Source organism: Oryzias latipes, chromosome 12, assembly GCF_053564925.1.
Source record: "Oryzias latipes strain Hd-rR chromosome 12, Olatipes_Hd-rR_3.1".
In the NCBI taxonomy this organism is placed as follows: domain Eukaryota; kingdom Metazoa; phylum Chordata; class Actinopteri; order Beloniformes; family Adrianichthyidae; genus Oryzias; species Oryzias latipes.
The window spans coordinates 4,550,447-4,574,237 of NC_136248.1; the positions used below are offsets into that span (position 1 = coordinate 4,550,447).

The 23,791-nt window shown below is 40.0% G+C and overlaps 1 protein-coding gene across 3 annotated transcripts in view; it reads right to left on the minus strand.

Moving 5' to 3' along the window:
- The window catches only part of niban2a (niban apoptosis regulator 2a), a 98,926-nt gene that overhangs the window by 43,020 nt on the left and 32,115 nt on the right, over nucleotides 1-23,791 (minus strand). Inside the window, exon 1 of one of the 3 annotated variants that reach the window (XM_078955642.1) lies at nucleotides 5,606-5,716. The exons of the other annotated variants lie outside the window; for them this stretch is intronic. The gene's annotated coding sequence lies outside the window, so the exon portion shown is untranslated. Of the gene's footprint in view, nucleotides 1-5,605; nucleotides 5,717-23,791 lie in introns of those variants that run through there. 3 annotated transcript variants of the gene reach the window in all.

The window sequence follows — 23,791 nt, forward strand, 5'->3', positions numbered from 1 at the left end:
TCTAGCGAGCTCATCCCTTCCTATATTTCTTATTGAAGGCATCCTCTCTGACCTAGTCCATTCTTCACAGAGATTCCTGAAAACCTCTTCATGAAGTGTGTCCAAGTCTTTCAGATCAATTTGATCTTTATGTGTGATCAGAATTCTCCTACAAATGATCTTCACACAGTCAGAGTCCGTCAGTATTTTCTGAAACAACAGCAACATCACTTTCTGAACGGACCCTCTTACTTTCTCTTCTGTGCTCATCTGACCAGATTCAGTTTTAGAACCAGATTTTCTTTTGAAGACATTTTTCATCCTTCTCCACCATTTTCTCTTGGGTTCTTTCTCTGGGCGTTTTGTCTTTTTAGAAAAGGATTTCATGACACAAGGCTTCTTCTTTGATTTTTCCATGTACTTAATGAAATGTGAAGCAATCATTTCATTGAGCAGATCACTTCCTATATCTGTCATTGAAGGCATCGTCCTTGACCTTGCCCATTCTTCACAGAGTTCCTTGAAAACCCTTTCATGGAGTGTGTCTAAATCCTTCAGCATGTTCTCATCTACATTTGTTTTCAGAATCTTTCTACTTATCAGCTCCACACAGCCTAAGTCCTTCAGTAATTTCTGAACCACCAGTGTTATCACTTTCTGAACGGACTGTCTTACTTTCATATTTCTGATCATTTCCTTCCTTTTTTCTGTTGACTCATTGCATTTAAAACAGGATTCACTTCTAATGACCTTTTGCCTAGCTCTCTTCTCTTTGCGTTCTAATTCTATTTCAGGGAAAAGGTGGCGTTTTATCCGTTTTAGGATCCTCTTATGGCTCATTCCTGGGTGATATTTGATCATTTTTAGTAGAGCGTCCCTATACAGTTTTCTTAACGTTTCTTGTCTTGAAAAGGTTTGTAATTGGCAAACAGAAAATGTTGTCCAGAAAGAAGGACTAACACAAATTGATGATTGAAAGTGATCAATGTAATGGATGACTCTTCTTACAGGTACTGGTCGTGAGGCTCCTTTTTTGATTTTCCTTAAAGCTTTGACTAACACTACATCCCCCTTTTTCTTATAACTCTGTGTGCTTCGCTTCTTATCTTCTTGCTTAACAGCATCTGAATTTGTCTCACGTGATGCGGTATTGTCGCTACAGAAAACCTCATCTACAGCATCAGTGATGGCAGAGGACATATTATTCATTCGGCAGTAAAACATTTCTAAAAGAGCATCTTTAAGGATGGATTCCACGGTTTCCGCCATGAACTCTTCAGTCTGAGAAACGGTTTCACATTGAATCTCTCCAGAAGATGTTGATGCACTGTTACTGTTTAATTTAGCTGGAGCATCATCTTCATCTGAGGACCCAGACCCATATTGTAATATATCATACATCATCTCTTCATATATTGCATAGGTGAATCTGGCTAAGCATTCTGAATATAATTCATGCAACTGACATTTGCTATAATTGTGTAGGATGGGTTTCACAAGATTTTGATGGTTTTTGATCAAGTTTGTTATCAATTTCTTGTGGTCTTTGGACCATCTGAATTGTTTTACCCTATTCTTCAAGCTTGGCAAAGAAATGTTCTGTATAAAAGAATTCCTATAGGGCATGAATTCATTTTGAAGCATGCATCTAATTCTGTCAAAGTGAAAGACCACATCTAAGGTAAATATGGTATTATAAACTCTCCAGATTCTGAATAAGGCTTGAGACTCATTATTCCTCCTGAATCTTTGTCGAAACATCTCTTCGAAAGATCTGTGCTCTACAGGTATCAATTCACCGTCCAAAATGTTTTCAGTCATTGCTAGAATTTGCTCTCTTTTAAATGGATAACCCCTGGATTTTATGATGTCTTTTGTTTCCCTCATGACTTTTGAAATGTAATCTGAACATTCTGGTTCTTCGCTATCACAGACTGTTGCTCTCAAATTCAATTTAAAGGTGTTTGTGGTTGAAGCTTCTTCACTTTCTAAATCCCATGAAGTCACATCGAGAGAACAGGTGTCGCTGTGATCTGCTTTCTCTGGTGAATCTTTTGAACAACCAGCTGTGGGTTGTTGCTCAGAAGGGTCTAGAGGCGTTACTTTGTTTTTGCGTTTACCAAACCCCTTTCGAATCTTTCCTAAAAATCTTTTCATTGTCTTGAATTTATTTACCACAGAATTGGATGAACTCTCGTTAAAAGCGACTTTGTAAAGTTCTTCTTGTGGTTGATTGAAGAAAGAGGTGCCAATTTTACCTTTGCTTACCAGATGTACAAACGAGTGTTTCAATGACTATATTAGAATTTTAATCTGCCACTGATGATGTCGATGTGACTAATAACGTGTCATGTGATGTCATACTCCCATATTGATGGCAACATTAGAGGAAACAATGTTGTCATGTGACATCATCATCATTCATCATCATTGTGGGATGATGATGATGTCATGTGACATCACCCAATGATAACTTCTTATGACATCGTTGTGGAATGATGAGTATTCTGATACGTATTCATTCATGCAGAAGATGACATAATTAAAACTCCTTCTTCAAAAAAATTAATTAATTTTTTAAACTCTTAATCAAACCACCCTAAATAACATTAAATTGTTACATGTGAAAACAAAATTTTGGCAATTGTGCTACTTGTTCCTTTTAACAATTTACTTGAATGTAGAAGCAAAACCTTAAAACACGGCAAAATAAAGGTTTTAATATATTTAATTCTTCTGGCTCTTCGCTACTAGAAGTGGTGGTCTCCCATGATGCGGAGAAAGCCTTCGGCAGAGTTGAGTGGAGCTTGGTTTGGTTTATTTTGTATTTGTGTTGAGGTACCTGAGTTGTTGTGTTATGTATTTTGGTTTTGAGAAAACTGTTAAAAGTTACTATTTCTGTTATTCTTTGAATTTCTGTGTTTTAACAAACCTGTTGTGATCAAGAAGTACTATCGATAAGCAAATGCTTGCACCTGAAAACGTGAAAAACACCCGTGAATTAAACGTTGAACATCAAAAGGAAGACATTAACTTCCATTGTGAGTTAAAGTGTTGCGAGGTAAGTTAATGTGTTGTGTTGTGACCCTTCTGGGGAGTATTCCAGGAAGCATGTTTAAACTAGCCTGACTTTAAGCCTGAACTCTGGCTGAAATCCGCCTGAACTCGCTTACTCTGGGTATGTCGGTTCCAAAAGACCGGGTATGAGTTGGCGTAATTACGCTCGACTTGGTAACCCTGGGTTAATGCACGTGCACGGAAGGTACATAAAGACATTCTCAATAGATCGCCGATTTCCGGAGTCACCATGGAAACGCGTGGAGAACCAAAGAGAGCGCAATACTTTAGTGAGACGGAGTCTGAGATTTTAATGACGGCGTATGAAGATTATACGTCCATCAAAAAAGTAACATGGCTGCATCATCAGAAAAAACAGTTTCTGCTTGTAGTAGAAGAACAGACAAAGTAAACGCACAAGTTTCTGATCTTATTTCCATTTTCCTTGTGATGCATATATATATATAACTTATCCAATTTTGCCACCTTAAATAAATTACTTCTATTGGTAACAAATAATTGAGTTAATTTAATCAACCTAATTTCTTACGTCTATAAAACTCAATAATTGTTTATACAACTCAAATTTACTAAATGTCATATTACTCCAATTCAATTAATATTTTTTCCATCTTAATTAATTATATTTCTTGATCTCTCATATGTCTAAGTATGAGCCGGCAGATATACTCATTGTTATAACAATAAAAAGGACGGGGAAAAAATGCACGTCGCGCTCAAATTCATTAAAGAATTGTCCGTCTTTGTTCATCACCCTAACGTTTGATAGGGGTGCTATATAAACTCATCATCCTCTCCTTCACTCTCTCTCATGGTGCAGAGACATAAGCACAGTGGTACCAGATAACTCAGCAAAACATGGCAAAACACAGTAAAACAGCTAAACAACTAAAAGAATTTGGTCAAAAAGCCACAATTAAACCAACATCCGTCCAGACAGGCAAAGGAAATGGTATCCCACAATCCCTTGCGGTGCCGATCTAACAGCAGCACCAAAGTTAAACCTAGTTAATTGAATTAATTTGAATGAAAGGAAAATAACTGTCTGATAAAAACGTGTTATTTTTAAACTGACTTAACAGACAAATAATTTATCTTAACTGAAGCAAATAATTAGGTTAGATCAAAGTAAAAAAGTTAAATTTTCCAACATCCATATGTGATCTTATCACCCTTTCATGGTGGAAAAAGTATTATCTGAGCTTCTTCATCCACTAAATCATCTTCAAATGGACACGCAATGCTTCACCTCTCTGTAAACAAACTAACCTTCAACTAAACCTGCTCCCGACCAGGTTATGTTCAGAGTATGAGTTGCCATGGCAACTTGACCTACCCTGAAACATACCTCCATTTCTGGAACCGAAAACTGAGGTTATCAACTTCCTTAGCCTCAAACTTACCGTGGTAGCTAGCATAACCTGCTTCCTGGAATAGCCCCCTGGCAGAGAGCAAACAAAAAAACAACGACAAAAAAACAAACAGCCATTTTTTTGGGTTCACAGCTTAAGCTCAGTAGTCAAATTTGTCTCGTACATTTCCGCCGGGTCTGGTCTGGTTTCTTTTTACAGGTTTGGTGGTCTCGGCTTTCAATCCGAGACAAGATGGCGCCAGCGTGTGCGGCCTGCCGTCTGTCAGCTCTGCTCCCATATTTGTTTGTTGCTTTTTTTTATTGTTTTTATTAAGCTGGCACCCTGTAACTGCTCTCCTGGTTTATGATCGCCAAGCTCTAAAATTTGAGCATTACCAGGAATTTATTTTTAAACTGACTTTTAAATATGAAGCTCCATTCTCGCCATCGTTCCTCTCTGGCATACCTGTTTACCTACGTCGCACCACGCCCGGCTGTCAGCGAGGAAAGCGTCCAAGGACTACAGCAAACATAAACGGATGACATTCATATAGGGAGCACATGAAGACTCTATTTAAAGACTCTTATTTAGTTAAAGTTATTTAGTCAAATTTTAACTTTTTATTTTCTACCAGGGGAGATAAAAAAGGCGGTGGCACTGCATCGTTTGCTTGTGGCTCATTTGCAACCAAAACAATCACGCTAAATAGCTACTCCTCATTTGAGCATCATGTATTTTCTTTTAACAGCCTGTCTATTTTATCTGTTACTGTTTACAGACCACCAAAGCCTCCCTCGTGTTTTATTCAAGAATTTTCTGAATTCATATCAATAATACACTCCAAATACAGTAGAGTTTTAATAACTGGTGATTTTACCCTACATGTTGATAAAGACAGTAATGCTCATGCAAAGGAATATCTCAACCTTTTGCACTGTATGGATTTTACACAGCATGTCACACAGCCTACCCACAACAGGGGGCGCACTCTAGACTTGGTCATTACCTATGGCCTGTCCTGTAGTGTGTCCTCTGTTGTTGACTTGGCTGTGTCAGATCACTATTGTATATTTTTTATATCACCAGTTTTACTAGACAGGAAGCTCCAGCGAGAACTGTGAGGAAACGATACATAACTCCTGATGTGGCTGCAAATTTTATTAATATTTTACATCAAACTCCTGCTCAGATTTTACCTGCATCATGTGATGTTTTGGTTGGGGAGCCAGTTCAGCGCCGTGCTGTTTTGTGGCGCCTTCCATCCGTGTAACCAGGGTTTGAATCCGGGCTGCTCTCTATTCCCTTCTCTGCTTCTGTGCCAGTCCCAGGCCCGGATAAGGGTTGCATCAGTTCTCTTTAAAACAATAGACAGTTTAACTAAAAGAGACTCTCAAAGGTCCTCCATAGCCGCCTCAGATGCTGTATGTGAGAGTTTTGCAGACCACTTCAGGAGTGAAATCAATGCTATTAGATCTAGTTTCTTAACTCAAAAAGGTTTTGTTTTGAATGAAACTATAGCATTGCATTTATCAGAGGAAACACTGGAAAGTTCTGTCCTGGTTGATACTGTGGCACTTGGTCAGTTTTTCTCCCAGTTAAAGCCACCCACCTGCCTTGTAGACCCAATCCCCACATCGTTGTTGAAAACATTTTATGACTTCTTTGAGTTTGAGCTTTTAAATATAGTAAATTACTCTCTTCAGACGGGTGTCTTCCCTGCTGCCTTTAAAACGGCAGTGGTGAGGCCTCTTCTGAAGAAGAGTCATTTAGATCCAAACAACTATAACTAACTAATTATCGTCCAGTATCCAACTTGCCATTTTTAAATGATTGAAAAAACTGTTTTAATCCAATTTAATGAGCTTTTAAATAGAAATAACATCTTTGAAAAATATCAATCCGGTTTTAGGACAAACCACAGCACAGAGATGGCACTTGTTAAAATAGTAAATGATATTAGATGTAACCTGGATTGTCAGAAACTCTCAGTTCTGGTACTACTGGATCTCAGTGCTGCATTCGACACAGTAGATCACAGTATTTTACTCAACAGGCTAAGAAGTTTGGGCATCTCTGCTACCGTACTAAAGTACTTTTATTCATATCTTACAGATCGAAGTTTTTATGTAAGTATGGATACATGCTCCTCAAAAGTCTTTGACATCAACTGTGGGGTCCCCCAAGGTTCAATTTTAGGCCCACTACTTTTTAATCTATATATGCTGCCACTGGGGGACGTCATCAGGAGGCATGGCGTTTGTTTTCATAACTACACTGATGACACTCAACTCTACATTGCTGTGTCTCCTGATGATGAAGAGTCGGTCAACACACTCTTAAAATGCATTTTAGACATTGAGTCATGGATAGCAGAGAACTTCCTACAGCTAAACCAGGACAAAAAAGAGGTTTTAGTGATCGGTTCTGAGGGCAAGAGAGAGATTGTTTTATCTAAATTAAAGAATTACAAAACTTCTCAGTGTGTGAGAAACCTGGGTGTCATTTTTGACTCTGAGATGAATTTCATCCCACAAATTAAAAATATCACGAAAACAGGATTTTATCATCTAAAAAATATAGCCAGAGTCCACCTGTTTCTCTCTCCTGCCAGCACAGAGGTGCAAATGTATGCTTTTATTACCAGCAGGCTAGATTTCTGTAATGCCCTGCTCTCTGGTCTTCCTAGAACAAGGATAGCAAATCTTCAACTGCTGCAAAATTCAGCATCACGCGTATTGACGAGGACCAGGGGGCGGGAACACATTACACCCATTTTAAAATCGCTGTATTGGCTCCCTGTGCGCTTCAGGATTGATTCTAAAGTTCTTTTATTGGTTTATAAATGTTTTTATGGTCTCGGGCCTTCATATTTATCTGACATGATTTTAAAGTATAAGCCCTCGCGGACCCTGAGGTCCCCTGACACAGGCCTTTTGGTTTTCCCAAAAGTTAGTACTAAAACATACGGCGAGGCCTCATTCAGTTTCTACGGACCTCGCCTGTGTATATACATTTATTTATTTGTATTTATTTTGTTTGTTTATTTTACATTTTTTAGTCACACTTACCATTTTTTGTGTCTATTAAGGTTTATTATGGAAGCGATTATGTAGCATAAATAAAAAGCAAAGTCAAAACCAGAAATGCTTTTTCATTTTCAAAATGAAAAAGCATTTTTTGACTCAAAAATATAATGAAAAAGCAAACCACCAAAATGCTTTTTCATTTCTTTCCTCAACACAGCTTATTCTGTCACTTAATTAAAATTAAAATGAAAATGGTATTTGACATTTCATTTTCAAGACGTTCTCTGGTAAATGTGTAGCATTATTCATTTAGAAATGTCTAATTTGACAATTAAAATGGATTAATTGAAATGCTTTTTAATTTTCAAAATGAAGCTGCATTTTTTGACTCAAAATTAAAAAGAAAAAGCAATACTTCAAAATGCTTTATCATTTTATACTTCAACCCAGCTTTTTTTGTTACTTAATTAAAATGATAAATAAAATGGTATTTGACATTTCATTTTCAAAAAGGTCCCTGGTAAATGTGTAGCATAATTCATTTAGAAATGTCTAATTTGACAATTAAAATGGATTAACAGAAATGCTTTTTAATTTTCAAAATGTATCTGCATTTTTTGACTCAAAATTCAAATGAAAAAGCAATATTTCAAAATGCTTTTTCATTTTATACCTAAAACCGCTTATTCTGTGTCATAATTAAAACGAAAATGCAAAGAGGGGATTGCATTTGCATTTTAACATCCACCCCGCGCACCTTGTCACAATATTCACTTCGAAAAAGCATTAGCAGAGGGGAGGCGGGGCGATGACGTCACTGCTTTCTCCGTGTGTCCGGCTGCTGACTGACGCACACACACGCACCAGGAGCAGACTGTGTTAGCGGCAGAGAAGAGGGTTTTGTGATGGTTGTGAACTTCTGATGAGTTTCCACAGCTTCTCAGGACTACATAGCTGCATGTCCGCCTTCTGCGGTCCTCCTCCTGACGCACCGCGGACAAGCTTTTGTTCTTCGGACCGCCAGCTGCCTTCGCATAGCGGAGCGCGAAGCTCCCGACGATCGCTGAAGGCGGAAATGCTGCTGCGATCTGAGAAACCATCATATGAATTTGTGTTTCCAGTGGTGTCCAGAACAAAATAAAGACTGATTCCCACATATTTACACATTTATTTGCAGCTTCGCGCTGAATTTGCTGTTTGATTTATTAAGATCCAGGAATCCAGGTTTGAGCAGGCCAGGTCCAGCGGTTTGTGAACAGGACCCGGTTTTACGTAATCTTAATGTGAAAAATGCAGCAGAATGTTCCTTCAGCTCCCTCGCGAATCGGAAGCTGTGAATCGTAAGCCAACTTCAGCGTCGTCTGACCGCACGGATTTGAAAACATATGATCGAGCAGAGCAGGCCGTAAAATATTAGCATAACTGTGATAAAACGCACATTATGAAGATAGTCTCCTGCAGCTTCGCCCTGAGTGTTTTGGTCCAACCAGCAACGTTTAGCATGGAGAAATCTGCTGTCTGATGATGGGGCTCCAGCTGTCATCAAACAGCAAATTCACCGCGAAGCTGCAGATGAATTTGTAAATATGGCGGACATGCTGCTGTGTAGTCCTGAGAAGCTGTGGAAACTCATCAGAAGTTCACAACCATCACAAAACCCTTTTCTCTGCCGCTAACAGAGTGTGCTCCTGGTGCCTGTGTGTGCGTCAGTCAGCAGCCGGACACACGGAGAAAGCAGTGACGTCATCGCCCCGCCTCCCCTCTGCTAATGCTTTTTCGAAATGAATATTGTGACAAGGTGCGCGGGGTGGATGTTAAAATGCAAATGCAATCCCCTCTTTGCATTTTCGTTTTAATTATGACACAGAATAAGCGGTTTTAGGTATAAAATGAAAAAGCATTTTGAAATATTGCTTTTTCTTTTTAATTTTTAGTCAAAAAATGCAGCTTCATTTTGAAAATTAAAAAGCATTTCACTTAATCCATTTTAATTGTCAAATTAGACATTTCTAAATGAATTGTGCTACACATTTACCAGGGACCTTTTTGAAAATGAAATGTCAAATACCATTTTATTTATCATTTTAATTAAGTGACAAAAAAAGCTGGGTTGAAGTATAAAATGATAAAGCATTTTGAAGTATTGCTTTTTCTTTTTAATTTTGAGTCAAAAAACGCAGCTTCATTTTGAAAATTAAAAAGCATTTCAATTAATCCATTTTAATTGTCAAATTAGACATTTCTAAATGAATAATGCTACACATTTACCAGAGAACGTCTTGAAAATGAAATGTCAAATACCATTTTCATTTTAATTTTAATTAAGTGACAGAATAAGCTGTGTTGAGGAAGGAAATGAAAAAGCATTTTGGTGGTTTGCTTTTTCATTATATTTTTGAGTCAAAAAATGCTTTTTCATTTTGAAAATGAAAAAGCATTTCTGGTTTTGACTTTGCTTTTTATTTATGCTACATAATCGCTTCCATAGTTTATGAAATTATTTGTTTCTTGTACATGTTTTAAATATATTTTATTCCTTTTACATTTTATTTGTAACTCCAGTGTTTTCCTCTGAGGGATCCTCCACATCGGTGACTGACCCTTCTCAGTGAACGGGGTCGCTGCAATGGTATCTCCCGGGTCTGACTCTTTTGATTGGATCTGGGGGTTCCTGTGGTTGTGTACTCCGTGAACTTGGGTGGGGGGGTCACTGATGTGGACATGTCCCCAAAATATCGTTTCCCCACTTCAGGCCGAAAACAGGTCTCTACTATATTCCATCGTTTTATCACTCTTTTTGTCATGGTGAGAGTGTGTTTATGTGTGTGTATGTGTGTGTGTGTGTGTGTGGGGGGGGGGGTTGTCGGCACTGTTTCTCTTGTCATCTTGTTTTTAAATTTTTATTGTATTTCATGCACAGCACTTTGAGTGACGTGTTGTTGTAAAAGTGCCATATAAATAAAGGTTGATTTGATTTGATGTGAAGGTTTTCGTGATGACCACAAGCATTACACTGTCAATAGGAAAGGTTCATGCAAAAACTGGGCATAAATTCAAAGAGACCTCAGCCTACTGACATGAAATGTGGTTAAGTCATTGCGTAAAATTGTTAAGCGGAACAAGATTTATTTTGTTGGTTTGATGTCGGGATGACATTTTTTTAGTGGGGGAGAGTCTTGTGGGTATATGATTATTGAACTTTTAAGTTGATATGTTTATGATATATTTTTTTAAAGTTTATGGAAGCGTTAAATATGTTTAATGATGTTACTAATCGACTGTTATGTCTTGGGGAATGTTCTGGGATCGATTAGTCATGACTTCACCCACCACCAGGGGGAGTCGTGCTGTTCCTCCTCATTGCATGAAACACCTGCATGAGGAACTCGCATAAATCACTCTAGTGTTCTCAGGTAATGGTGACCAAATATTGATGTTTTTGTTCAGACTATGTCATTGAAAAGTGTTATGGTTAGCTTAGAGTTACTTTGGAGCGGAGTTTTGAAATGTTTGACAGTTTTATTCGTGATCGGATGTTATTTATGGTTTTGCCTCGAGTGAACGTGCACACCCGCATCTTGTGTCCAGATAGTTTTATTTGATGCTTGATGGAGCATTTTGTGATCTCTTTTCTCAAAAGTGACAGTTACTCAAAGAATGTGTTTATTAAATGTTTCTTAATTCGATTCGATTCCCGGAGGGGAATAAGCAATGGTACTGGGGGGCAATTACTATATCAATGGCGAGCAGTTAACATCACCCGGTGGGGGTCCTTAGGCAAGGCCCTTAACACTACTGCCTCCCGAGCGCGGTTCAGCTGCAGCTCACCGCTCCCCCAGGGGATGGGTCAAATGCGGAGAAGAATTTCCCCATTGAGGGATGAATACAGTATAAATTTATTTTTATTTTATTTATTTATTAAAATAAACACCTGCATGAGGAACATGCATAAATCACTCTTGTGATTCTTTATCCCCTGGGGGGTATTCCAGAAAGCAGGTTATGCTAGCTCCCACGGTAAGTTTGAGGCTAAGGAAGTTGATAACCTCAGCTTTTGTTCCAGAAATGGAGGTATGTTTCAGGGTATGCCATAGTAACTCATGCTCTGAACATAACCTGGTCTGGAGCAGGTTTAGTTGAAGGTTACTTTGTTTACAGAGAGGTGAAGCAGCATGCCGTGTCCATTTGAAGATGATTTAGTGGATGAAGAAGCTCAGATAATACTTTTTCCACGTGAAAGGGTGATAAGACCACATATGGATGTTGGAAAAATAAACTTTTTTACTTTGATCTAACTTAATTATTTGCTTCAGTTAAAATAATTAAAAATATATTTTTTTGTTAGGTCACTTTAAAAATAACACGCAGTTTTCAGACAGTTATTTCACTTTCATTCAAATTAATTCAATTAAGTAGGTGTAACTTTGGTGCTGCTGTTAGATTGGCACCGCAAGGGATGGTGGGATATCATTCCCTTTGCCTGTCTGGACGGATTTGGGTTTAAGTGTGGCTTTTTGACCAAATGTGTTTAGTTGTTTAGCTGTTTTACTGTGTTTTTAAGTTATTTTGTCCTACTTTGCTCAAGTCTCTGCACCATGAGGGAGAGGGAGGGAGAGGATTTGATGAGTTTATATAGCACCCCTAAAGTCTATTGGTATATTGACAAAGTCAGAAAATTCCTAAATGACTGAACGCACTAAGCACATACTGTTTTGTTCTTTTTATTGTCCTAAAAATGAGGATCTGCCGGCTCAAACTTAGACATATGAGAGTTCAAGAAATATAATTAATTAAGATGGAAAAAGATTACTTGAATTGGAGTAATATGACATTTAGTTAAATAAATATGTAAATTTGAGATGTATTAACAACTATTGAGTTTTATAGACGTAAGAAATTAGGTTGAATAAATTTAACTAAATTACTTGTTACCAATAGAAGTAATTCATTTAAGTTGGCAAAATTGGATAAGTTATAAATATATATATATATATATATATATATATATATATATATTAGGGCTGCACGATATGAGGAAAACTTGCGATATGCGATATTAGAGATTAATATTGCGATAACGATATAATTTGCGGTGTATACAAAAATAGAAAAATGCCAAAAACATCATTCCCATTTCATTGCAACAGTTTAAAATTATACTCCAAATGACCCTCATCGACATAGGTGACAAACATCTAACATAATAGGCCTCCATCTGATTGCTAAACAATGGGAAGGCGTCCATCTGCTTGGTCAAAGCATAAAGGGATTTATTTGATTCGTTAAAAGCGTCAAGCTGCCATAAGATTGTTTTAACACATTTTGGGTTTACGATTTATTGCGATATTCGCAATCTTTCGCAATATGCCTATTGCAGAGCTGGATATTGCGATAACGATAAATTTGCGGTATATTGTGCAGGCCAAATATATATATATATATATATATATATATATATATATATATATATATATATATATATATATATATATATATATATATATATATATATATATTTTAAACATGCTTCCTGGAATACCCTCCAGAAGGGTCACAACACAACACATTAACTTACCTCGCAACACTTTAACTCACAATGGAAGTAAAGCAGCAATTGAAGTGCTTTTATTCTGAAATTTCCACTGGGCTGAGCGGCTAACTGCCTAACGGAAAGTAACGTCACAGTGAGCTGTGGAGGGAGCATGATTTTTCTACAAGAGAAGCTAGCATCAGTGTTGCCAGAAACTTTGTCTTTATTACGGTTCTCTATGGCAAGCCATTTAACATTTAAAAGCTAAGTTTGACTATCCGGAATTAACATTGTAGATATCAACGACGTATTTCTGACTAGTCGTAATTACATTTTGGATAGTCTGAATTGTAATTCAAGATATCTGTAACGTAATTGTGACTAGTCGAAACGACCGATAGAGATATCTATAATTCAGTTTTGACTAGGCAAAACTGAATTATAGATATCTGCAATGACGTCATTGAAAACGACATTCAACTCATCACACATCTTAAATGACAATTGCAGACATCTGTAATTCAGTTTTGCCTAGGCAGAATGAAAGTTAAAGATATCGCATACGTCATCATCACTAGCTCCTCCTGTCTTGCACAGGCTGCAGCATTAAAAAGACGATTAAAAATCGCTTCACCCGCTGGCTGCTCTACGACGAAGATTAAGGGCTACCAAAAAAGTAAAATTACAAGATTTTAAGTCGTAAATTTATGAGGAAAAACTCTTAAGTGGAAGTGAGCATGCTGAGCAGCAGGTGAACGCCACACAGCAGCAGCAGACCGACTAAACTTTGTTGAAGAGGTGAGCTGAATGTTTATTGATAACGTTCTAAATGTTTGGAAGCTTGTTAGTTTGATTTATGATTTATTCATGTTTTATTCATTGTTGGGTGGTTTGCAGGATCCCAGCACCCCAATGAAGCCGTCGGTGTCCCTGGAGCTGTCCACCTGAATCCTTTCTCCCTCCGTAAAAGACCACATCTCTACGTTTCTGTGACGCTTCCGTCCGAGTATGAGCACTTTTTTTTTTGGCATTTTCAACGTTGTAATGCTAATATAACAGACTATTTTCATTCCTCTTTATTGTTTTATGTTGGATCGGGACGCTTCATCTGCAGGAGAGGTGTATCTAACACTGTTTACTTCTGCATTGGTGTTCGGATGACAGGTTCATGACATTAGGTGACAGATGAACTGCAGGTTATGTTAATGAAAAGGAAAATAAAGGCAGCAGCGGTCCTCTGCACCCAAATGTGTCTCTGAGCTCCTCATTTTACATATGAAACTCCGCTTTACCGACACGGAACCCCGGAAAGCCGGCTCCACTGACAGTAATCTGATTTTGAGTCGCTAAAAGGTTCAGAATCACTTTGTTTTAAAGCTATCCGGAAATAAAGCTTCACCAAAGGCTCCACACATTTCATCTTCAAGCTAGGCTCCGATAAACGGATAACTTTGGATTTTTTCTCTTTTCTTTTCTCTCTTTCCGACCGCGGTCAGAAGCGGAGGGGAGATTTCCTCCGCCGAAGGCGATTCTCCTTCGGGGATCACTTTCCTGATCGGAACCCTCAGCCTCCAGTGCGGATTAAGAACGACTCCAAAACAGTTATTCTGGGAGGGGGACACCTTCTTTTTATTTCGGTGCTCCGTCCTCCGAACACACAGTATCAACGCACACACCTCCGCTCCGTGCTCACCCCCATCTCAGCACACACACACACTGACACTCCACAACACTTTAATCTCCTAAATTTACGAGATAAAAGTCGTAATTAAAGAAAACAAAACATTTTTTTTGTAAACTGGCCCTAAAACTTCGTCGTACTGCTCCGACATGGTGCTAATCAGTGCTAAGTACAAGTTAGCAGGTGCGATTTGAATGATTAGAACAACACGCTCTGCTCCTCCCCTAAAGTGCGATGTGGACCTAATTTGCATACACATATCTGCAACGTCATTTCGCCTAGTCAAAACTCTAATTCAAGATATCTGTTATTACATTTTGACAATCCTGAATGAACATTACAGATATCTCAAGTTTCCGATATCTCTATTCAAAATTCATTTCAAGATATCTGTAGCTTGATTATCGATATCTACAATTAAATTATGACTATCCCTAACTCCAGTTGGAGATATCTACTATGTCATTTTGACTAGTCATAAAACCAGTTACAGATATCTACAACGTCATTTCGCCTAGTCAAAACTTAATTTAAGATATCTGAAAAGGAACATGTAGATATCTTGAATTGACTTGAATTCAAGATATCTTTAACTTGAGTTTTGACTAGTAAGAATGGAATTGTAGATATCTGAAACTGGAATTACAGATATCTACAATTCAGTTACAGATATCCGTAATTCATGAAGCGGATATCTGCAACTGAATAGCAGAGATCTTTAATTGTAAACCCCATACAAATGAATGGTGAAAGTGATGTCATTTGTCCTAGGAATAATATCTTTGAGGATATCCCAAATTACGATTACGGATAGGAAGAATGTAGTTGCGGATATCTGAAACGTTCTTTTTGACTAGGCAAAACACAAATAAAGATATCTGCAACACACATCCAGTCTAACTTTTAAATGTTAAAATGGCTTGCCATAGTTCTCCTTCCTGTAAACACACACAATATGAACGCACACTCCTCCCTCCGCTCTCACACCCCTCTCTGTCGCTGCACGCGCGCTCCTCTCCTCTCCTTTCTTCCGCTCCCTCCTCTCACACATGAACGTGCGGTCCCCAACACACACCCACTCTGGGTGTAGTATTTTGGAGAGTTCTACTTGGTAATCATGTTTCCATGTTTGAGATCATGAGATCATCCCAGAGAAAGTCTCTGCTTCATCTCCTGCAGTGAAAGCTGCATCTAAATTTGGCTCCGTGTTTCCATCTCTCTGACAGAGTTTGAAGCCAAAGCCCCTCCCCTGCCTCTCTACCTGTTTTCCTCTCTACCTGTTCACCTGTTCACATCCTCTGCAGCTGAGAGTTGTTTCCCCCCGCGCTCCTCCAGTGTATCTTACACAGAGAGCACAAAATACGGTCATCATAGGTTGACACGATAGTCGGCGCGCTCCGGCCTAGCACACGGAAGAAAGAGCCACATTTAGCAGGGGTAGAGCGGGTTAAGAAAATGAATGAAAGAAGGCCGGTCCGCTGAAGAAATATTCAATACTGTCCTCCTTTTATTAGATCAGGAGAAAGAAGAATAGACAGCTTTCGTTGACTTTTTTCCCCTACTGGACTGATTTAGCACCCGATCCGATGATTTTTCGAAATCAAATAGAGTTCAGACTAATAATTAAAGGATTGATAAACACAGACACAGCTCAATGTAGCGATCAGACCATAACTTTAGCTGGTAGCTCCTCCCACACGCAGCCGCAGTGTCAGGCTTTAAAGAACACAATTTCTAAGAGGTGGGGCGTTGCACACCCCCAACAACAGGTTAGATGACAGAGCCCGTTAAGCGTCTCTGCCTGGTGCGTTCACTGAGCTTCAGTACATAGAACTCCAACAGCCACACGGCCTAACGTAGTCCGCTATTATATATTCATTAGGGGAAAAACCCGCCGAACTGACCCTAAAACCGCCCAAATTATGCAAAAGCGGCCAAAGCCATTTTTACCTGCAAATTTAGAACCAAAACCGCCCAATCTGGCAACACTGCTGCTAGCTTCTCTTGTAGAAAAATCATGCTCCCTCCACAGCTCACTGTGACATTACTTTCTGTTAGGTAGTTAGCCGCTCAGCCCAGTGGAAATTTCAGAATAAAATCACTTCCATTGCTCCTTTACTTCCGTTGTGAGTTAATGTGTTGTGAGGTAAGTTAATGTGTTGTGTTGTGACCCTTCTGGGCCATGAGTTAATGTGTTGTGTTGTGAGTTAATGTGTTGTGTTGTGAGTTAATGTGTTGTGTTGTGAGTTAATGTGTTGTGTTGTGAGTTAATGTGTTGTGTTGTGAGTTATTGTGTTGTGTTGTGAGTTATTGTGTTGTGTTGTGAGTAAATGTGTTGTTTATTTTTTATTTTTTATTTAACCTTTATTTAACCAGGAAAGTCCCATTGAGATTAAAAACCTCTTTTACAAGGGAGTCCTGGCCAACAGGCAGCAAAAAGTTACAAACACAGACAACGAATACAATTACAATTTCAATTATAAAAAGAGTTACATTTAAAGGAGTTGACCTCAAGTGCTCTCAGTCTGGCTTTAAAATCATTTAAAAAGATAAGTTCAGGGAGCTTCCAGGTTTTTTGCAGTGTGTTCCATGAAGTGGGAGCAGCGTGAGAAAAAGATCTTTTCCCCAGTTCTGTGCGGACAAATGGAACACTGAGCAACAGTTGATCATTTGAACGCAATGAATATGAGTCAACATTTCTCCTCGTTAGTAAATCTCCAATGTAGGAGGGAAGCAGTCCAAGCATGGCCTTGTAAATAAAAATGTACCAGTGTCCTTGCCTTCTTGTGGACAGAGATGACCACCCCACACGAGAGTACAGTTCACAGTGATGTGATAATGCTCTACTATTGGTTATGAACCTCAGAGCAGCATGATACACAGAGTCTAATCTGTAAAGACAATGATTTGAAGCATTCATGTACAAAAGGTCCCCATAGTCTAAAACAGATAGAAATGTTGCAGTCACAAGCCGTTTTTTTTACCTCGAAAGAGAAGCAAAGCTTATTTCTAAAAAGAAAACCCAATTTCAGTTTTAGTTTCTTCACAATATTTTCAATGTGGGGCTTGAATGTCAAGGAATCATCAAGTAAGACCCCAAGGTATTTGTACTCATGTACTTGCTCTATAGCATCTCCGTGAAGAATGAGAATCTTAGGGAGATCTTCTGCCACCTTTTTGGTATTAGAAAACATGAAGAACATGTAGTCCAAATTCAAGAACATGAATTTGGACTTTTCAGCATATAGGACAAGTTTCAGTTGCAGAAGTGTAAGCTGCACATTATCAAAAGCTTTCTGTAAAGATTCAACTGCTTTCGCTGGAGTTCGTCCAAAGCAATAGATAATTGTGTCGTCAGCATAAAGATGAATATTAGCATCTTGAAGATCTTGTCCTAGTTCATTAATGTATAAAATGAAAAGTAGAGGTCCTAATATAGAACCCTGTGGCACCCCCATGTGGACATTTAAAAATTCAGAGGACAAGCAATCACATTTAACAGTTGAAGGTTCCTTTCATTCAAGTAATTTCTAAACCAGGAAAGCACAGTATTGGAGAATCTGAAACAGCTTAGCCGATGCATTAAAACCCCATGGTCCACAGTATCAAAGGCTTTAGACAAATCAATAAAAATCGAAGCACAATGTTGCTTTTTGTCAGAGCAAGAAGTATGTCGTTGACGATTGTGATTGTGCTGTGTTTCTTCCTGAAACCTGATTGCAGCATTGATAGAAGTTCATTAATCGTTAAAAAGTCTTCTAGTTGATCGCAAATAAGAGATTCGAGAATTTTTGACAATACACATAAATTTGATACTGGTCTATAGTTAGAAAGGACTGCTGGATCACCTCCCTTTAATACAGGACAAACAAAGGCAGATTTCCAAATAACAGGTATTTCTCCACTTTTGATTGAGAGGCTAAAAAGTATTGTAAGGGGCTGTGCCACAAAATCAGCTGCAGCTTTCTGAAAAAAAGGTTCTATCGAATCTGGACCAGGAGGTTTCCTGGGATCGAGCATCCTAAGTGCCTTATGCACTTGCTGCACTGAGAAAAGAGTAAAGTTGAAGGAATCCCCAGGGAAGAGAGGAGGATCTGTGCAGGAAGTATTGAGTGCTGCACCTTTTTGATTAAATAAGTATCCACTTGAAATAAAATGTTTGTTAAAGTAATTCAACATATCAACTTTGTCTAGGACTGGAACTGAGTCCTTAAGAACAAATGTTGGAAGAGTTTGAGGAGATTTAATAAGAAAAAGAGACTTAATCACCTTCCAGAAATTTGGATGGATTATTAAGATTGTCAGTTGTGACAGATAAGTAATAATCTGATTTGGCTTTTTTGATAAGAGAGGTACATTTATTCCGTAATTGTCTAAAAGCAGTCCATTCAGCGGAGGAATCACTTTTTCTGGCCCTAGCCCATGCTAGGTTACGCATGTGGATAGTGTCTGACAGCTCTGGAGTGAACCAGGGATTCTCTTGTCCCTTCACTCTGAATTTTCTAATTGGAGCATGTTTGTTAACAATTTTGGTAAAAGTGTCTTTAAAGAATGTCAAAGCTAGCTCAACATTTGGTAAAAGGTCTATCTGCTCCCATTCTATAAGAGATAGATCATGGTGAAAAGCCTGCTCATTAAATAATTTTAGGTTCCTCTTGTAGGTAATGTTTGGTTTGTTTTGGGGGATTTTAGTGTTCTTGCAAGCAGCAACAACACAATGTCGGCACAGAAAACTCACACTGCAGAAAATTTATGGGGAACATTTGTTAGAATTAAATCAATTAAGGTGGATTTCTCTGGATGTTTAAGATTTGGCCTTGTGGGAACATTAACCAATTGACTAAGATTAATAGAATCACAGAAAGTCTTAAATTCATCTGAAACTGAGGTTAGCCAGTCCCAGTTCAGATCTCCAGCCAGTAGGAGCCCAGTAAACTGAACCTTTGACTAAAGATGTTTCAAAGATGACAAAGCCTCTTTAGTGGCAGAGGGAGGCCTGTAACAGCCAACAACTGTTATACAGAGGGATTTAGCGATTTCAACATTTAAAGCTAAGAACTCCAGTTGCTTACAGATCGATTCGGATAATAGAATTGAAGTCTCAACACTCTGCAGCTCTCATGGAGATGACATCGACAGCCTGACCCACTGCATCACTGACTACATCAGCTTCTGTGTAGAGAACACTGTACCAACTCGGAGGGTGCGGTGCTTCTCCAACAGCAAGCCCTGGGTGACCCCTGAGCTGAGAGCCCTACTGAAGGAGAAGAGGAGGGCTTTTATTTCAGGGGACAGAGAGAAGCAGAGGAGAGTTCAGCATGAACTCAAATACAAAATCAGACAGGCCAAGAACAGCTACAAGAGGAAGCTGGAGGAGCGGCTGGAGAACAACAACATTCGGGGTGTGTGGAGAGGTCTAAAGACCATCATTGGTCCTGGACAGAGAGCAGACACGGGGGCATCTGATGAAGACCAGGGCTTGGCCAACGAGTTAAATCTGTTCTTCAACAGGTTTGACTCCAGCCCTCCCCCCTCCACTTCACACATCTCCGGCCCAGCAGCTAAACCAACCCCCACCCCCAATCACTCTCATCTCTGCCCCCCACCTCCACCCCCCTTTGCCTCACTTCTGATCAGGTGAGGAGAGAACTGAGGCGACTTAAGACCAGGAAAGCTGCATCGGACCCGGACTGCTCAGGGACTGTGCTGACCAGCTCTGTGAGGTGGTCACTTACATCTTCAACCTGAGCCTGAATCTGGAGATGGTCCCGGTCCTGTGGAAGACCTCCTGTGTGGTTCCAGTTCCTAAGATGGCGCACACTAAGGAGCCAAACCACTGCAGACCAGTAGCCCTGACCTCCCACTTAATGAAGACCATGGAGAGGCTCATCCTCAGCCACCTTCGATCAGTGGTCAGCACCGCGGTGGACCCGCTGCAGTTTGCCTACAGGCCGAACATCGGGGTGGATGACGCTGTCATCTACCTGCTGCACCGGGCGTTGACTCACCTGGAGCACGCCGGAACCGCTGTGAGGGTCATGTTGTTTGACTTCTCCAGCGCCTTCAACACCATACGGCCAGCGCTGCTGAGGGAGAAGCTGGAAGGGGCTGGAGTGGAGGGATGACTGACTGCCTGGACGACCAACTACCTCACCAACAGGCCACAGAATGTGAGGCTACACAACTGTGTGTCGGAGGTGGTGGTTTCCAGCACTGGTGCTCCTCAGGGGACGGTGCTCTCACCGTTCCTCTTCACACGTTATACTTCGGACTTCACCTACAATACTGGCAGTTGTCACCTCCAGAAGTTCTCTGACGACTCGGCCATTGTTGGCTGTGTGTCGGGGGGGAACGAGCTGGAGTACAGGTCAGTCATCAAGGACTTTGTGGACTGGTGTGAGCGAAATCACCTGTGCTTGAACACCAGTAAAACGAAGGAGATGGTGATTGACTTCCGGAGAAGAACACCACAATTCACACCGGTGAGCATCCAGGGCTTGGACATTGAGGTAGTGGACAGTTTTAAGTACCTGGGTGTTCACCTCAACAAGAAACTGGACTGGACTCACAACACCGATGCCCTGTATGTGAATGGCCAAAGTGGCCTCCACCTTCTGAGGAGACTGAAGTCCTTTGGAGTGTGCAGGCCTCTCTTAAGGACATTTTATGACTCTGTGGTAGCCTCTGTTTTCCACTACGCCGTGGCCTGTTGGGGAGCAGGCAGCACAGACCGGGACAGGAAGAGACTGAACAAGCTGGTCAGGAGGGCCAGTTCTGTCCTGGGCTGTCCACTGGACTCTGTGGAGGAAGTGGGTGAAAGGAGGATGTTGGCCAAGCTAACATCCATCATGGACAACACCTCTCACCCACTGCATCAGACAGTGGAGGTGCTGAACAGCTCCTTCAGTGGCAGACTTCTACACCCCCCATGCAGGAAGGAACGGTTCCACAAGTCATTCATTCCAACAGCTGTGAGATTGTACAATGCCACAGTTTAAATATGCATGTACAAACCGGTTATCACACATCCATAGCCCATCTGTATATTCTGTGTCTTTTACTTTATTTATTTAATTTTATTTTATTATTACGCATAACATACGTTATATCGTAACAGGGTACATAAGTTATTACTTACTTTTTTTACTTTTCCTATTTTTGCACATTTTTTACTTGTCTTTTTGCACATTTTGAACACCCCTCATTCTTTTGCACATTGCTGTCATTCTTTTTGAAGTGCTGTAACAATTGAATTTCCCCAATGTGGGATCAATAAAGAATATCTCTATCTATCTCTCTATCTCAAATCTTGATTTCACATAAACTACTATGCCACCACCTTTTTCTGGCCTATCTGTACGAAAAACATTGTAACCATGAATGTTAAATATTTCATTAACAACAGATTTAGATTTTCAGAGATTAGTACAATGTCAGCATTTGTTGATTTAGCCCAGAGTAGCCACGTTTACATGGGCAAAAGTAATCGGAATGAACGCCTGATCGGAAAGAAAATGCGTCATGTAAACACGGCGTTCGGAATACTCTACCCCGGTCAGACTCATTCGGATCAAAATTTCTTTCCGATCGAGATAGGTGGGTTATACCGATCGTTTATCCGATCGTGGAGCATGTAAACAGTCATTCCGATCGTGTGTCACTACTGCTCTGGTTTACGTCATGCATAGGTGGCGTTTCGCTGAGAGAAAGCTTAAGGGATAAGGGACCGACCAGCTGCTCTGCGGAGGCCCCGTGAAAAGCGCCGCTCCGCTGGCTCTCCCTTCTCTTTCAACCCTCACGAGGGAGGGAGATGCGGGGCAGGAGGGCTTCGTCCCCCCCGACTCGGTCCACTGGCACCCGAGTGAACAGAGCAGCTGGATTAATAATTTTGTGTCTGAGGGGGGGAAGATGCTTTGTTATGTGTGCGTTTTGTTGTTTTGATTTGTGTGGGAGAATTCAGACTGCGAGCCGTCCCGCCGCTCTGGGTTAGCGGCTGCAGGACTCAGGAGGAACCGTGTTCGAACAGAGCTCGGGCCGCTAGCTCACAGAGTGGCTTTGGGGCGGTCTGTGTGAACTTTTCAGAGCAGAAATAAATGTCGCTCAATCCTCAGAAACTGTTCTAACAATCACATGGATTTGTGTTTCCAGTTGAGTCCCGACAAAATAAAGGGTGATGTTATTCCCACACATTTACGTGCAGCCAGGATGCAGATGGCAGCGTTTCTCGCACGGTCCTGGATTTTGTGTCCATCAAGGCTAATGATGTTAGCCCGTGTTAGCCTGTCCTAAGCCTTCTTCCAGGTTAATTCTTCAACAAAAAAGCACTGACCACACTGATTAAATATAACGATGAGCGAACAGGCGCTTCATAATATTAATGACATTAATAAAAGCACGTTTGGAAGATCGTTTCATATTACGGAGCTGCTGCACATGCTGTCTGTCTGTGGCAGCGGTTTGTTTACCACGGGACCTATTTCCGCATCCGGGTGATTTTACACTAATGCGCATGCCCAAATTATTCATTTCAAACGAAAGTGTGAGCCATGGGAATGTTTGTTCTAATCGGAAAAAGGTGTTCTGATCCCATGTGCACGGGTGAATTTTAACCCGACCATTGATCCGATCAATATATTCTGCCCATGTAACCGCGGCTATTCTGACCTTGTCAATCTTGGGTAATAAGCTGCAAACATTAAAGTGGATACATTTAAGTCCAGCTATCGATTTGAAATCTTCAGGAGTCTGAATACGTTGCATCTCAGGGCCAGGATTTGGATGTACATTTCCAGACAAAAACAATAGTAAGATAATAATTAATCTTACTTTCACATTTTGCTTTGACACACCGTGTGTTAAGGACAAGCGATAACTTTTATCCAGCAATAGAGTAAGTTTATGTAAGGCAATAAAACTTACACGAAGAGGGCTCTGCAATGGGTGAGGAAACCACAAATTTAAAGTCCAGGCCAAGTGAGTCTGTGTGTGTTCAGGATACTTAAAAGAACTAAAGCAGGTGCCACTGTAATAGGTGTACCAAATGTTGAATTCATTCCTAGGAGGGGTATTTGTCCCGGCTACATTTATTGATCTTAAATCCTGTGCAGTCAATAAGCAAAATAAAGTAAGGAAAAAAGCCTTCATC